Raw genomic sequence first — 15,299 nt, forward strand, 5'->3', positions numbered from 1 at the left:
CAGAGCCTCTGCACCAGCTCCTCTGCACATAGATTAAAGCTGTCAGTTTAGTGTTTGGGGGAAAATTCTGCACGTGTGAACGGGTGGGTCTCTGATTCTTGCGTCGTCTCTTAGGACTGTCTTCCTCTGTTAGCTTGTCTTGTCCAACTTCGCTGTGATAGTTTCCCTTTGGTCTTATGACCTTTTATTTTCCCATGTTTGGTTGTTATCTCTTGCAAGCCTGTTCTTTTCTGATGAGATACAGAAGGGAGTGGATCTGGAGAGGAGGGAAAAGGACGAGGAACTGGGAGGAGTAGAGGGAGGGGAAAGAGAAATCAGGATATATTATATGAGAAAATAATATGTTTTTAATAAATGGGGGAAATTTAAAAAAAAAAAAGACTGTGGCTCTTGCACTGGGTATCTTTGGATCAGTGTGTTCCCCAAAAACGCAAAAAGGGTGATAACAAAACCTGGATCATAATAAATGATTAAGAGTTAAGTGAGCTACTATCAGGCACACTTAGAGGAGCCTTCGGCATACAAAGAAAGCACAGTCTCATTTTTGTTATTATCACACACACCCCCACTTTGCTTTATGTCCTATTTCCTGAGACTCTTTGCCCTTGTAGCGTGCTATCACAATAATCTGCCTAGGGCTTTGGAGCAGATGTAGCTCAATCAGTCCCCAAACCAAACAAGCTAACAAGTAAAGCTTTGGTGGCAAATGAGCTTATTTCTGTATCTCTGAAGAGCAACCGTGAAAGACCCAAAGGAAGTGAATTTTTTTTTTAACAGACCTTTGCGAACTCCCAAAGGAAGTGACCAGAATAACCGTTTCTTCACACTAATGGGGAAATCAACCTTGCATGTGTGTTTGTTACCCTTAGATGGGTAATCTCTGGACATCTTCCCAGGCAAGCTGGAACCTGCTTTGCACATTGCTGTATGGATAGAACCGAGCATGTAAAGGAGCAGAGGCAGCTACCCTTGGGTTCCAAGCATGCAGCTTCCACTCTGGTGTGGAAAGGGGTACTAAATATCAAGGCCGGCGTTTGAAAGGGGTTGTCCTACATCCCTCCCTCTCTGGGGCAAAACAGCTGTAACTCTTTTCTTTCCTGAAGGTGGTATCCACGGGTGGCAGTCCCCCTTGCCAAAGGTCTCTGGGAATGGAATAACTAGATGTCTAAAGTCAACACCATGGTGGGAAGGACATATGTGTTGATTAAGAGGCTAAAGTCATGCTACGCAACACAAACTGGGTTTAAAAGAACATTCCTCTGGAAGTCCCCTGCTCCAGAGGAATGATTTAAATGGAGATTGAGGTTAAACGTAAATGTTGTTCAGTGTCTGGTTAAGTCACTTACTTTTAAAGAAATCTGTCAGTCTCAAAGAGGGAGGACCCAGCACCTGCATGATATATGCTGGAGTCCTGTGTCACAATGAAGGCCCGTACTGATTGGCCCCTCAGTATTCTTCCCTGTGGGTCGTCAAGAAGCACGGATAGTTTCAAGTGCTTGTCTGGAATGATTGATGAAGACATAATGATAGTAAAGGCCAGACTTATTCCTGTCTCCTCATAATCAGGCTCATGATGGTGGTACCACTGTTGATCTTCTGAGCTGAAGGCGAGACCCCAGATCTATTGTGGTTGTGAATTAAGGGTGGCGGCTGCCAGCAGGTGCTGCCACCATTTGTATGCATTGTATGGGTGCCAGCTGAGCGCCAGGGCTGTACTGAAAGGTCTAGAGAAATTTTCCCATTTCATCTTCAAACTCATCCTGAGAAGGAATACTACTATTTCTTGTCCCTTTTAAATGAAAGGATTTGGGGGAAATATGTTTAAAAAAAAACACATTCATGAGTTTCATAGGCAAAGTCTAGGAGCCTTCAGACCTGTCAACTATCTTTAATCCATTTGACAAAGATTTATTGAAGATCTAGTGCATCCCAAACGCTACACTGGACACTGAATGACAAACAGAAGACAGACAGGATCATTGCCTCCCTGTCATCCGTGACATCTGACTGGGGACTTAAGGAGCACAGCCTGCGTCTAGTAAACCTCATTTTACTAAGGAAGAGTTACAGATTAGCTTTAAGTTCTAAGAGATATATGAAGTTCATCATTGAGAGGATCTTTAAACTTCCATCATCTGGGATGTGGGAGAGAGCACACTCACAAGGGGCAGTAGCAGCAAGGTGTTTGTGTGGCTTTGAAAAACATGCACTAGCCTGCTGCGTTCATAGCATGAGCTGCACCACACAAACTGCTGGCTTTAGGAGGAGAGAAACTTCGAGCCGAGAGATCTGCTGTCACACTCTGCTAGACTTGGTCCTGGAAACAAGGCTGGGATGACAAAACAATGAAGAAAGAACAGACGCACGGGCACACAGGGAAAATCTGGGCTGGGTGAGCTGTGCTTGCTCCAGTGGTCAACACCAATTGCCCCAGTCACCTGGAAACGCAGCATTTCTATTTGATCCATCTGAATGGAGGAGCTGGGTTTATTAGATAGCTGAATATGAGGCAGGGCTGTGAAATACAGACAAATGCAGCCACAGGTATCTCCATAGGGGCTTGCTGTAGTAGAACAGTCTCAGGGCTGATGTTATTATCCCAGAGTAGAAGCACTTACCCAGGAGAGGCTTTGTCCCTAAGGCATCGGAGTCCTTGATGTAGCTGTGCTCTTTATCAACGCACACATTCACTGCGGCCCTCATCCACTCCTTACACATTCGTTCACTACTTCCTTCGCTCTGCACAGCTTAAATATAAAGATTGAAGACCTCCAGTTTAAGCTGCCCTACAGGTCCTTTTGGGGCCAAATCTCTTCTTGAACAGAGCATAGCCTGTAGAGAGGAATAAATAAGAGAGAGAATCCGGTACAGCCACAGAACCTAGAGAAATCCTCTCTCCAGATACAGGTCAGGCTTGGTTGTATATCTTCCCTGGTAACTGGCATTTCTCCTGTTTAAAGGAGAAAAGGGCTTACTTTCAAAATGCTAGGTCATATTTTTAACCATTGTTTTAAAAAAAAAAATAAGTTGTTGACCTCTTTTTCAAAGTTAAGCGACAAAAAACGTAAAACATATAGTGATCTAAAGCAGGATGCTCTTGGCTGATCTAGAAATCAGAGTGAGCTAAAATTAGAAGCTGTGCTTTTAATAATTCAGTTTGCACGCACAATTACGCTCAGACTTCAGCGTCTGTGAGTTACAGGCCTGAAATAGGTTGTCCGCTGTGATGTGGGATCTCACAGGAATTCTCAGAGATCCAACCCAGAAGTCAGGACTCCATTTTGTCTAATAGTACCTTTAAAAAATGCATTTTTGATCTAAATTTTTGAGAGAAAGGAAAAATAAGGCTAAATGGATTGTATTTAAAATGTGGTGTTATTGTTATTTTATTTAATGCTTTCTAATTGTGCTGTTTGCTTCTTGCTTCTGCAGCTGTCAAATCTAAAGTCACTGGGAGTCTCAAGGAGGGCTTATCTACATTGAGTTGGTCTGCGGAGTTGTCTTATTTAGTTAATCTATTTAGAAGTCTCATAGCACTGGGAGTAGCACCATTTCCTGGGCTGGGGTCCTGAACTGTATACGAGAAGAGAAATTGAGCTGAGCGTGATTAACTGAATATGTATCTATTCATTTCTCTTTGTTAATGATTGCAGGTAGGATATGACTAGCTATTTCAAGTGCCTGCCTTAACTTTACTACATTGATTGATTTAGTAACCCGAATATTAGTTATCATCTACTCAGTGCAGGTATCCATTATATCAATGTGAAAATTGCCAAAAGATATAGAAATCTGTATTGGTATTGCTGTCACAAATTTTCCCAAATTAATTGGGACATACTGGGATGTTGAAAAGACATTCAAGAATTGTCTCTTACTTTATGTTGGAGGTGATTTTACTAGTGTATTCCAAGCAATCTCATTAGTATTTCTTACTATAGCTTGTTAAAGAGGGTAAAGGAAGGAAAAATGGGAGGTAACACCCTCTCTAGTGAGCTATTGGCTCTTAGTGGGTACCTGGCCCAGGGGATCACCGTCTTCACCCACTGTTGAGCCCACCAGGCTCAGATGGAGTCATACACGTGGTCCTTTTTAAAAACAGTAGGTTACAAAAAAAAAAAACAAACAAACAAACAAAAAGCGTGAACATGGGAAAGATATTTGTAGTGAGGTGGAGGAATTGGCAGGGGTGGGAGGGAGATAAGAGAATGGAATGAGACAAATCAAAATGTATTGCAAACACATGCCAAGTTGTCAAAGGATAAGCTTAATGTAAAAGAAAAAGCTAGCAAATTTTACAGCTGAACCTTTCATCTTCAAGAAGCCAGTACAAGAACAAAGCACAGAATATGAATAATACAATATGCAGTCAAGAGAACATTGATCATAAAGCATACATTCAGAAGGGCATTGATTATACACTACACACTCAAGAGGAGGTTGGTCAGACCGTACAACCAAGAAGACATTAACCAGACGCTGTATAATGGAGAAGTCAGCCAAGATACCCACTGAAGCAAAGGGAACCAAAGAGGGTTATTCTGCCAGGTGGATACTACCTTTATCAATTTTATATTGCATAATACTGATCGTATACCTGGCCATAGACACTATGGCAGATAGCAGACATGAAACAGAGATACATTAAAGGTCATGTCAGTGCTCCAGTAGCTATGCTTCTATTTGACAGCAAAACACAATCCTTATAGAAAATGGGCAGTATGGTGTGACAGCTAGGGGAAGGTGCTTGCTGAGCCTGGTCCTGTCTATCTTGTTTTTCCTTCACCTTCACCCTGCCCCCCTTGCTCACTTCCCTCTTTCATCCTTTCCTCTCTTTTTCCTGCCTTCATCTTCTTGGGCTTCTCCCTCGCTGGCCCTCCTTCCCCTTTTTGCATCAGGAAGTTACCACTAGTCCAGTTGCATTAAAACCCAGAAGGGCACACATGCTATTTCACCCCAACTTGTATTCTGTCAAGGTCATGCTCCTTCTACATGTCTATGAATTGTGTTTCTAAGTGAACACTTCCTTGACGCATAAACCTTGGACATCATAGTGATCTCTTTTCCACAATTTTCTGTGAACACAAAAACCAAAGGCAGAGAAGCCTCTATGAGAATGTGGCAGTAGTGGTGTGTGTGTGGGGGGTGTATGTAAGAAAAACAACTTGGAAGTGAGATAGTAAGGTAAATACAGGCATTGTAAACTGTGTTTCACAGCAGTATTTATATATTCATTCAACATTCCAGAAAATTCTTCCTTTCAGTAGTAAACTGACTAGTCAGTTTCCTCTTTCCACTGAACATATAATAAGTGTGTTTATAAACACGCACATATATAACATACTTGAATATATGTGTGTGTATGTCTCTATACGCATTTGTTATCCCTGTGATTTTACTCTTGTATGATGTGGGAGCGGTAAGGCTTGCCTTTTTTGAGGAAGTCATTGCCCCAAGCTTTACATTCAATATAAAGCACATGTGTTTCCACATGTGTGTCATGAAGGTTTGACAGTGAGAGTCAGAAAGCAGAGGAGTTCCTTTTGATGACTCTTCCAAACCACCATGGCTCCCAATAATTTTAGAGCAAAAATAATCTTAGCGCCGAACTCAGGTTAGGAACAGAGAGGTGTCCGCTCTTATCCTCTGTAGCAGAAATCTAATACTTTTGGTTGTGAGCCTAGCCTCTAAGGGCTGCACCATCTCCCCAACCCTGTAGCAGGAATCTTAATCAATCATGTCCACCAAGTGAATCAGAAAGTACAAGTTATCAAAGGCTGAGGAGATAAACTCAACCAGTAATGCGCTTGCCAGTAAAGCTAAGGTCTGAAGTTCAATACCCAGCACCCATGTTAAAACAAGATGCTAGATGTGGGTGTGAACCCTTTAATCCCAGCACTGGCAAGACAGAAGAATCCATAGAGCTTTCTGGACAGCCTAACCTAACCTAGGACTCAGTGAGAAATTCAATCTGCAAAAAATGTGGGTGGTTTCTGAGGGATGACACCGAGCTTAACCTCTGACCTCTACACCTGAGTGCATGTGGACATGTACACATACACACACACACACACACACACACAGGCATAGACACACATACACACACACGCGGAGGGGAATTAGAAACTTCTAAACAACAAAAGTCACAAAGATACAGCGAAAACATTGAATATTACTGTTTGATAAGTCTTAGCTGGTGACCCCTGAACCACCTGGTTCCCTGTCTTTCTGTCCTCGGGCAACTTCTTATCAACATGACACATCTAAGCAAACACACATACACACATGCAAACCCCCTCTGGAGTCAAATGACAGCAGGAATTTCTCTTCATAAAGATCGGAGGGTCTTGATTTACAGGATGCTGGTGTAAAAGTCGCGACAGAGCAGCCGGCCGTTGACAACCTATAGTCGGGGAAACAGCACGTTTTATGGAGTCTAGACTTGGTTTTATCTTGTAAATTTTGGGTGACATATTTAGCTTTTTGTAGACAACTCTCAAATTACTGAGTCAGCAGTCGGCATGGCTCGGTTCATCATGACCCATCCTCTTTAATCTGGTCTTGAATAGCAGGATGTTGTAGGTCTGGATGGCAGTGCGACCTTTGAATGTTTGCCATTCACGCTTGATTACTGCATCCTAGAGGTCTAGACAGTGTTGTTGGTTTCTCCCCAACACAAACATCTGGCAAAGAAAGAGAGAGAGAGAGAGAGAGAGAGAGAGAGAGAGAGAGAGAGAGAGAGAAGAAAAGAGAAAAGAAAATGTGAAAATGTAGTTTGGGGTCAGGGTAGCCTGCTGTCTGCTGTCTTAGAGAGACAAACAGATCAAAACCGGGGACCCGTCTTCACAGCCACACACATTCCGAACTCCCATTCTTATGATGCCAGCTCACAGAGAATGTTTTCATTCCAGTGACCCTGAGCATGACTCCCAAGCCACTGCATACACTGTTCTCAGAGTGACCCTCTACAACCTTCCACGGGCATCAATACCCACCAATACCCGCCCGCACAGCCCACCGCTCTCCCATGACTTCTGCAGCTATCTATTGGCTTTTGCTTTCCCATTTTGTGCTTAAAGTGCAACACTTCACTTAACAAGCCTATTTTTTGTAACTTGTCCTTGAACGTAAATGTTCTTTCTCACGATCCTGTTTCTTCCATATTTGAACATTAAATACTGTAGCGAATTAATAGAAGTTCATTATTTTAGTTCTCCTCTGATCTTAAACTAAAAGTACATTTAAAAAAAATTATGATAACTTAGGTGATACTTTGGTTTTGTTTTGTTATTTTTGATGGAGCTTAGAATGGTATTTGATTGTTTTTATTACTTAAGAAAAAAGCTGACCCGTAATGGAGTTGTAAGGGTCAAGAGCCAAGTGCCTCTAATAACTTTTTAAGAGTGAGTAATCTCTGTTCACTTTGAAGACTGTGGTATGTACTAATTTCTTTGTAACATGAAAGAGATGTTGCTATAGCTAATGGTCCATGCAGTGGCACCATGGGGCGCTAAGTCGTGGCGTCTCCTGTGGCTTGGGTTGCCGTTTTTTATAGACTGCTCATTGTTTGTTTATTAAATACAACTGGGTAACATTTGAAATTATCTTTGCATCCCCAAAGCCTTGTCTCCAAAAAGTAATCTTTAGATAGGCTGTTCATTAACTCACAGTGAGGTTATTTCGCTAAACATTTCAGACATTCAGGATATACAAATCTCAACCACTAGCAAGTAAGAAAACATTGCCATTACTGTTGAAGGTCTCTCTAAGTCACTTCTGGATGGCATTAGCCACTGTACCTCCACCTTGTAGCTGTGTTGTTTTTAATAGTAGTATCCCAAACAGTATCAATGATCTTTGCACATTTAAAAGTGTTAAGGGGAAAAATACTACAAATATCCACCAGCAACTGTCTTTGCTCATAGTTGCATTCCTGATACTGTTTGTGTTCCAAACCAATGTGTTCATCCCCATTGCTATAAAAGAACCATGCTATAATTTCCTCACATTGAGGTCCTTACAGCTGCAGGCTAATACAAGTGCTTGCTGTTGGGAATATTTTTGTTCAGCTCTCCATGAGTGTGTGTACAGAAGTTCCTAGGTGGTGGAGGAACTCATCAAAGGATACAATTTCATAGCCCAGGTGATGCACATATAGCCAGAGTGTCTAACAAGAATTGCACAAATACCAGTGGTTTGTAAGAACACCCACCGTGAAAATTCCCAATGGTGTAAAAGCCATAAAAGTTACTTTTAAAGCATTAAAATTTAAATGATATAGATAATATGATACCAACAATGTCAAATATATACACTTACATATATACATGTATATCTATATACATATATGCATAAAACATGTATTAAATTATTTTGTATATCATGAAACATTAAATTATTAATAAGATTGAGCAAATACTACATAGGTAAGGTTTTTCATTTAATCTTATTGAGAAATGCGTACATGAATACTATATTTATATTGTTTCCACCCATCTTACTCCACGGCAACTACTTCATGTCCCCTGATGCTCTCTTTTTTAAAAATTATTACTATTGTATACACACAAGCACACACACACACACGTCCACTAAACTTAGAAGCAGTATGCCAGACTAACACGAGGAGTAAGCCAATGCAGGAGTTACAGGGGAAAAAAGGCAAGTGAAGATATAATTGCAGAAACCCAAATGAGAAATAAGAACACAAACAGAAAAAAAAATACAGCAATCAACACACAGTTTTCACTAATAACTTTAAATGTTAATGTCTTCAACTCCTAGCATGAAACAGTTTAAATGAAAAATCATGAATGAAGTTTGGAGTGAAAGTTGTAAATAATGAACACATGTTCTCATTTAGTATGGCTTCTTATTTGAAGGAACCTAAGATGTATCTAGGTGTCTGTTTAAAGGGAATAAGCCTGAGGTTCACTTGCACCAAATCTAGGCCTGTAGGGAGGCCTAGATGCAACAAAGATAGATGCGGAATGTAGATGACAAAAGCTGAGCGTACTTGACAACTAGGAAGAGGAAAAGTATTTTTTCAGAGATGACATCCTCACAGTAACTTACATTAAGTTCCTGATTTCTAATTCTCAATGAACCCCTAACACTCAGCATGAGTCTCTGCTAAGAGCTGTTCCTGCATTGTCACTAAATCTGTAACAAACTTCAAGTTAGAGTCTGTGATTATCTTTGAGGCAACAAACCCAGAAAGGTTCCATATCATGCCCCACATCGCTAACATGTCCACAACTGAGCTCTTTGATTTTCCCCACAAAACGTGTCTTTTTCTTTTTCATCTCAGTTTCTGGGAGTAGCCTCTGGCTTCTCTCTCTTGCCGTGCCTTAAATTCCTTCCATGGGACAATTGTATCAGCCCTTCCTGCAGACACATCAACACTCAGATCACTCGTCACCACCGCCCCTGCCACCAGCCGTGCGGCCATCGTCTTGCACCTGTGTGCTTACAGATTGCCCTCAGCTGGTTTCCACCTTCAGCTCTTGTCCGCTTACTATAGCTCATTCCACACACTGCAAACCCCAGTGATATGCAGAAGTATAAATTATGACTTATTGCTGTTTGACTCAAAACTCACCCTCTTGAATCTCTTCTGTCATATTTACCAGGAAGTCCCCTATGGCCAACAAGTCTACCCCTGACCTGGGATTTGTCACCTCCTCTACCTTACTTTGTTACGTCTTTTTCCTGATTTACCTTACCCCATGCTCTGTGGCCTCTTTTGCTGGCCCTCGGCATTTGCTGTTCCCTCCTCCTGAACCCTTTCCCCCAGATAGTCATATATGGTGCTCTTCTTTGGGCCGTTCACACATCTGTTAAGATGCTCACCTCTGCTGAACAGCCAGCCCAGCTCACTGTGATACAACTGCGTTCTCGGTCAACTAGCTGCAAACTGCTTATCCTAGTTTTTAAAACTGCACACATGAGCATGCTTGTGTGTACGTGTGGTTCTTGCACATGTGAAGGTCCGAATATGACCTCAGATATCATTACTTCATTCCTTGCATGCCAGGCATATTTTTTAATGTGTTTTAGTTTTGAGGTAAGATCTCTCTTTTGAGGGTTTTGTTTGGTGTTGTTTTTTTGGGGGGGAGGGGGTTGTTTTATTTTTTGTTTGTTTGTTTGCTTTTTCAAGACATGGTTTCTCTGTGTAACAGCCCTAACTGTCCAGGCTGGCTTCGAACTCACAGAGATCTGCCTGCCTCTGCCTCCCAAGTATTGGGATTAAAGGCATGCACAACCACCTGGCAAGGCAGGATCTGTTAATAGCCTAGAACTTCAACAAGTAGGTTAGGTGTAGCTGGATGGCCAAAGAGCCCCAGGTATCTACCTGTCTCCTCCCAATGCTGGGTCTACAAGATGGGCCACCATCCCCAACTTTTTAATGTGAGTACCAGGTTTGAACTCCGGTTCTTGTACTTGCAAGAAAAATACCTTAACAACTGAGCCATCTCCCCTGTCCTTATTCTAGACTGCCCTATGTGTGTAACTTCTAGACAGTAGAAACTTAGCAGTACCTGTGTTCATCATCCCTGTTCTTAGATCAGCAACCTTTTGTGGGATGATTTAATCTATGGGCATATGTATAAACTCAAATACGCACGCACTTTATCCATCTAGAACCAATTGGACCTTTCTCCTTCCCTCCCTCCCTTTCTCTCTTCCTACATTGTCTAATTCTGTATTCCCCACTGCCAGTAGATATTTTTCTGGAAGAGTAGCCAGTGATCTTGACTGCAGAGGCATCTCTCCAGCCCCACCTTTGACTTTCTTAAATAATAAAAATAATAAATCTGGAGCCCAAAGAGATGACCCAACAATAAAAACCCTTGTTTCTTTTGCAGAATACTCAGGTCCCATTCCTGGTCCCTGTTTGGAAGCTCACAAACATCTGTAACTAGGTTCTGGGATTCTGATATCCTCTCCTGGTCTCCATGGGCACCAAGAGTATGGGATATACAGGCAGGCAGACACTCACGCATACACATAACAAATATTTTTGTTTTTACTCCACTGAGCGGGGGAAAGTTGCATGTCTGTATATTCCTCCACCACATGTCAATCTACCATCCAACTAATGCACATTTCAGGAGCACTAGCGTGTTGCTCACGCACACTTCAGTAAATAGTGAATTAAGACATCCTTGCCTGTGCTCACCTCAGCTCATCGCGAACTGTTAGGATCCACAGCACTAGGTAAACTGTGGGTGTTCTGTGTTCCTTGTCTCTTGAGTTAGGTATGGTGGCCACAGACCTTAAGTAGTCGTAACTTTTCATGCCAGGTGCCACTGGAGTGACCAGCGCTTAGTTATTTTAATACTACTTCTTCCTCTGTTTGCTTACTTGAAAGACGAAATTCAGGAGTCCATCTCTAGACTATACCCTGTCCATACGTGATGTGCCAGGACTTTGAACAGAGCAGAGGTGAAGTAAGAGGAAAAGTAAGAACTGATTTTTGCCAAGGACTTCCAATCTTCCCACAGGTTACAAAAGTTACCGATCATCTCTGGTTCTGGATCACTTAAGGCTGATTTCATTTTGCCAGTTTATAAAGGAGAAACCACAGGTTCAAAATGTTAGATAACCCGTCAGAAGTTACTTAATAGTTAAGAGTTTAAATTTGGATGTGGACTCGATTCTCCTGAATCTAAAGTCCACACTGTTACTGCGACCGTATAGCCCTGTATCCTAGAAAAGTCAAGAAATAGAAAACGCAAATAAGTAAGTGGGACGTATATGTGGAGAGCCACTTTCAGAAACAACAACAGAAACCTAAATTCCTTCTTTGTGTGTTCATACATGCCCATGTGCACAGGAACACACATGGAGGCTAGAGGAAGGTACCACGCGTCCTGCTAACTTACACTGCCTTATTCCCTTTAGACAGGGTCTCTTATGGAAGCTGGAGCTAGGCTGGTGGCCAGCCCCTCAATGGTCTCGTCCACCCCTACCCACCACAGTGATGGGGTTGCAGGGCTGTTCAGCTAAGTCCGGGGGGGAGGTTGTTTATTTTGTTTTGTTTTGTTAAACTGGGTGCTGGAGATTTGAACTGGGATCCTTGTATTTGCACAGCAACAGGTCTCCTGACCCAGCTCCCCAAACTCTCTCTCTTACCATTACTTTTTCTTTCCATAGCACCTTTTTATAAACAAATGGCAGAGAGAGGCCATGTCCCTGTCCTGCTTTGGATTCTCTTGATCTGTTCCTTCAAAGGACTGAGAATACACCTCGAGATTCTCCCATGAACCTGACCATTTATCACGTCCCCCAGAGAAATATGCGAAGGAGGAATATTGGCGAGGCCTGACGCGCTCTGAGTGTGGCGATGGGACTGTTTATCTTCAGGTGCTGGAATGTTTTGTTTTGGTCACCCTTGCTCTTATGATTTCCTGGGTGATTTGGGTTGAGATAGGAGCCACTTGAAGCTGTAAGGGAATTGAAACTGGCTGTGCTTAAGTAATCACTTAACCGTGGCTCCCTGCCACTTGGCCTTGAAGAAGTCGGCTGCTAGGACTGGTCTATTTTCTTTCAAATTAACTTTTGATGGTTTCCTTCTTGTATTTTCTTAGACACCGTGGTAGTTATTAAACATGGCTCTGCTTTGGGAGGGAGAGTGGGCTTCTGTTAAATTCTCATGCATTCAAGCAAGGACAGCTGGTCAAGAGGAGAGATTTCTGCCTTCAGCTCTCGACTTTCCCACAGTGTCTGCAGTTTTTATTTGTCTTTCTTCTGGGACTGACATAAACAAAGTCTGCATCGTATCCTCAGCTGACATATTGATGTAATCAGAGTCGTTCCTTATAGTAGTTTCCATGCTGAATACATCAAGCATTTCCTATGGAGGAACAACCAGAACGAACCGTCTCGTAACGACAGAAGAAAGCAACGTGGCTTACATCACATGTGATCATTCTGCCAAGCAACTACAGATTATCCACCTGTTCAGTGGGCACGCCTAACTTTTGCCTTTTTAAAGAATAGCATATACGGTCCTGAGGATTACAAATCACATTCGATCAATTATTTGGCTCTGTGACATGACCACTGTGGCCAGCAACTATGTGACAGCTTGGTTTCAGGGAGTGCAACTGAGGCTGAAAGTGGTGATTTATCCTGGCGATTTCTTCTAGCGCAACCACAATAGGGCATAGGCTGCAAATATTAAAGATGCTCCAAGACTAAGAAACCTGCTTCGATAACATCCTCATTCTCTCTCCTCAGCCCACATGTTAGCATGTACAATAAACACCAGTTACCCCCAGTCAGCTTGAGAGCATCTCCAGAGAGACGCTGCTCACCTTTAACTACATAAGTCACTTCAAACATCAGTGACTAGCCATTGTTCTTACAGAAAAACATGAGTCAAGCAATCTAATGTGTATTCCTGCTCTTGAACCAATTAGTTTAATAAGACTTGAACATGTCAGCAGCTCCAACAATACTCATGATCTTCTATAGAGATCCAGTTAGATTGTTGCTAAAAATCTGTCAAGCCCGGATATACTAGGTGCTCAATTATTTGTTCATCACTCTTCATTGTTGCAGTAAAAGCATGGGGGATGTGCACTCCCAAGACTTTCTGAGACATGCCACATTGGACAGTGAGCAATGAAATGGACAGAGGACAATATTCTTTAACAGACATTGAGTATTTCTTGTATGCTAAGTTCAGTGCCACGTGTTGCAAAAATGGACATGTGTGATGGTCGTACAATGGGCATTATAAGGAAGGTGTGCACACTGAGCTCTGTGTGATATTAAAGTGAAAGGAAGCAAGGTGGGGGTGCAGGGAACAGAGGGGGTAGGCGCAGCAGGAGTTAGGAGAAAGGGCAGGGTCAATGTGATCAAGGTACATTGCCTAGAATTCTCAAAGAATTAATAAAAATACTATGCTTTTTAAAACTCAAGTAAAGCAAAGAAGCTGCCTTGCTGTTGTCTGGAAAGTAATTATAACAGAAGTGTGGATGGGGCCAAGTGGATAAATTAATCAAAAGCAAAGCGGGTTCAAGAAAAGAAGAGGTGTCATTAATCTTGATGAAGGACGCAGAGTCAGTAAAAACAAAGGCCAGGTCAAGTCAGCCCACCAGGGGTCAATGCACTTTGTTGGAGTGGAATGTTGTTGTTTGCAGTCCCTGTAATCTGTTCACATGTTCCTTCCTCATTCATACGTCCATCATGTCTGCAAAAATATTTTCTGAATATGACTTACCGAGTCACTGCCCACAAACCAGGACACCAAGATGTGCAGGACGCATCTCTGCCTCAGAAGTGAGCCTGTCACCTGTTAAGTTTTGAAACGACAGACTACCGAAAGCTTTTCATCCGCTGATCACTAATCTTACATATGCAATGAACTGTAGGCCTTGCTACTGCCATTGTACTATTAACAAAAATAGAACTCTGCTGGATCTTAAGTACATTTCCCAGTATCATACAGTAAGTGAAGGACTAAGAATTTGAATCCGGATCATCTGTGCCCAGTGTTTATGCCCTCAGCGGTCACCATTGTGTTTGTTCAGTGTTTGTCAGTTGAACTCAGGATTTTGCTAAGTAATAAATACATGGTGTATCCCAGTACCCAAAATCACCAGATACAAAAGATAACATACTTAGATATTTGGTCTTTGAGTAAATCAGACATTTATATCCCTTCTCCTAATCCCAGATTTTTTTTAACCTTTGCTATTTGGGCATTCCTATTTTTATCCAATCTGTAGTTTCTCTTAATATTTGACAACTGGGGACAGAAATAGATTAGGAGGAGGCTGAGGAAATTCTGTTCATACAGAACAGAATTTAAATAACATGTAAATGACCATCCAAGTACAACAGCAGTGTAACTTCAATAACAAGGGGGACTATAGAAGGAACCAGTTACACATTCAGTCAATATTAATGAGAAAGAGTAGGAAGAAAATCTTTTCTGTTACCCTCCCTTCAATCCACGGGACAGACATTCCAAGATTGCCAGTGGATGCCCAAAACTATGGGTAATATCAACTCCTTTATACAAGCAACAGTCAGTTTAGAAACCTGGATAGCTGTGAAGTGGCTACCAGGTGGGTACCAAATACTTGGCGGATATGATAGACTGGGAATGAGGCTCATCCTAAGAAGGAGAGAACAACACAGCGTAAGGGTTTACCACACTTCTAACCATGGCACACAATAAAACCATAGGAATCGCTCATTATAGGACTGGAGAGATGACTCAGCTGTTAAGAGCATTGACTACTCTTCCAGAGGATCCAGGTTCAATTCCCGGCACCCATGTG

At 42.1% G+C, this 15,299-nt stretch overlaps 1 protein-coding gene across 3 annotated transcripts in view; it reads left to right on the forward strand.

Annotated features, from left to right (window-relative positions):
- Dlc1 (DLC1 Rho GTPase activating protein) overlaps positions 1–15,299 on the forward strand; it is a 323,702-nt gene that overhangs the window by 173,359 nt on the left and 135,044 nt on the right. The gene's annotated exons all lie outside the window — the stretch shown is intronic.

The sequence above is a fragment of the Chionomys nivalis genome, chromosome 20, assembly GCF_950005125.1.
Source record: "Chionomys nivalis chromosome 20, mChiNiv1.1, whole genome shotgun sequence".
Taxonomy (NCBI): domain Eukaryota; kingdom Metazoa; phylum Chordata; class Mammalia; order Rodentia; family Cricetidae; genus Chionomys; species Chionomys nivalis.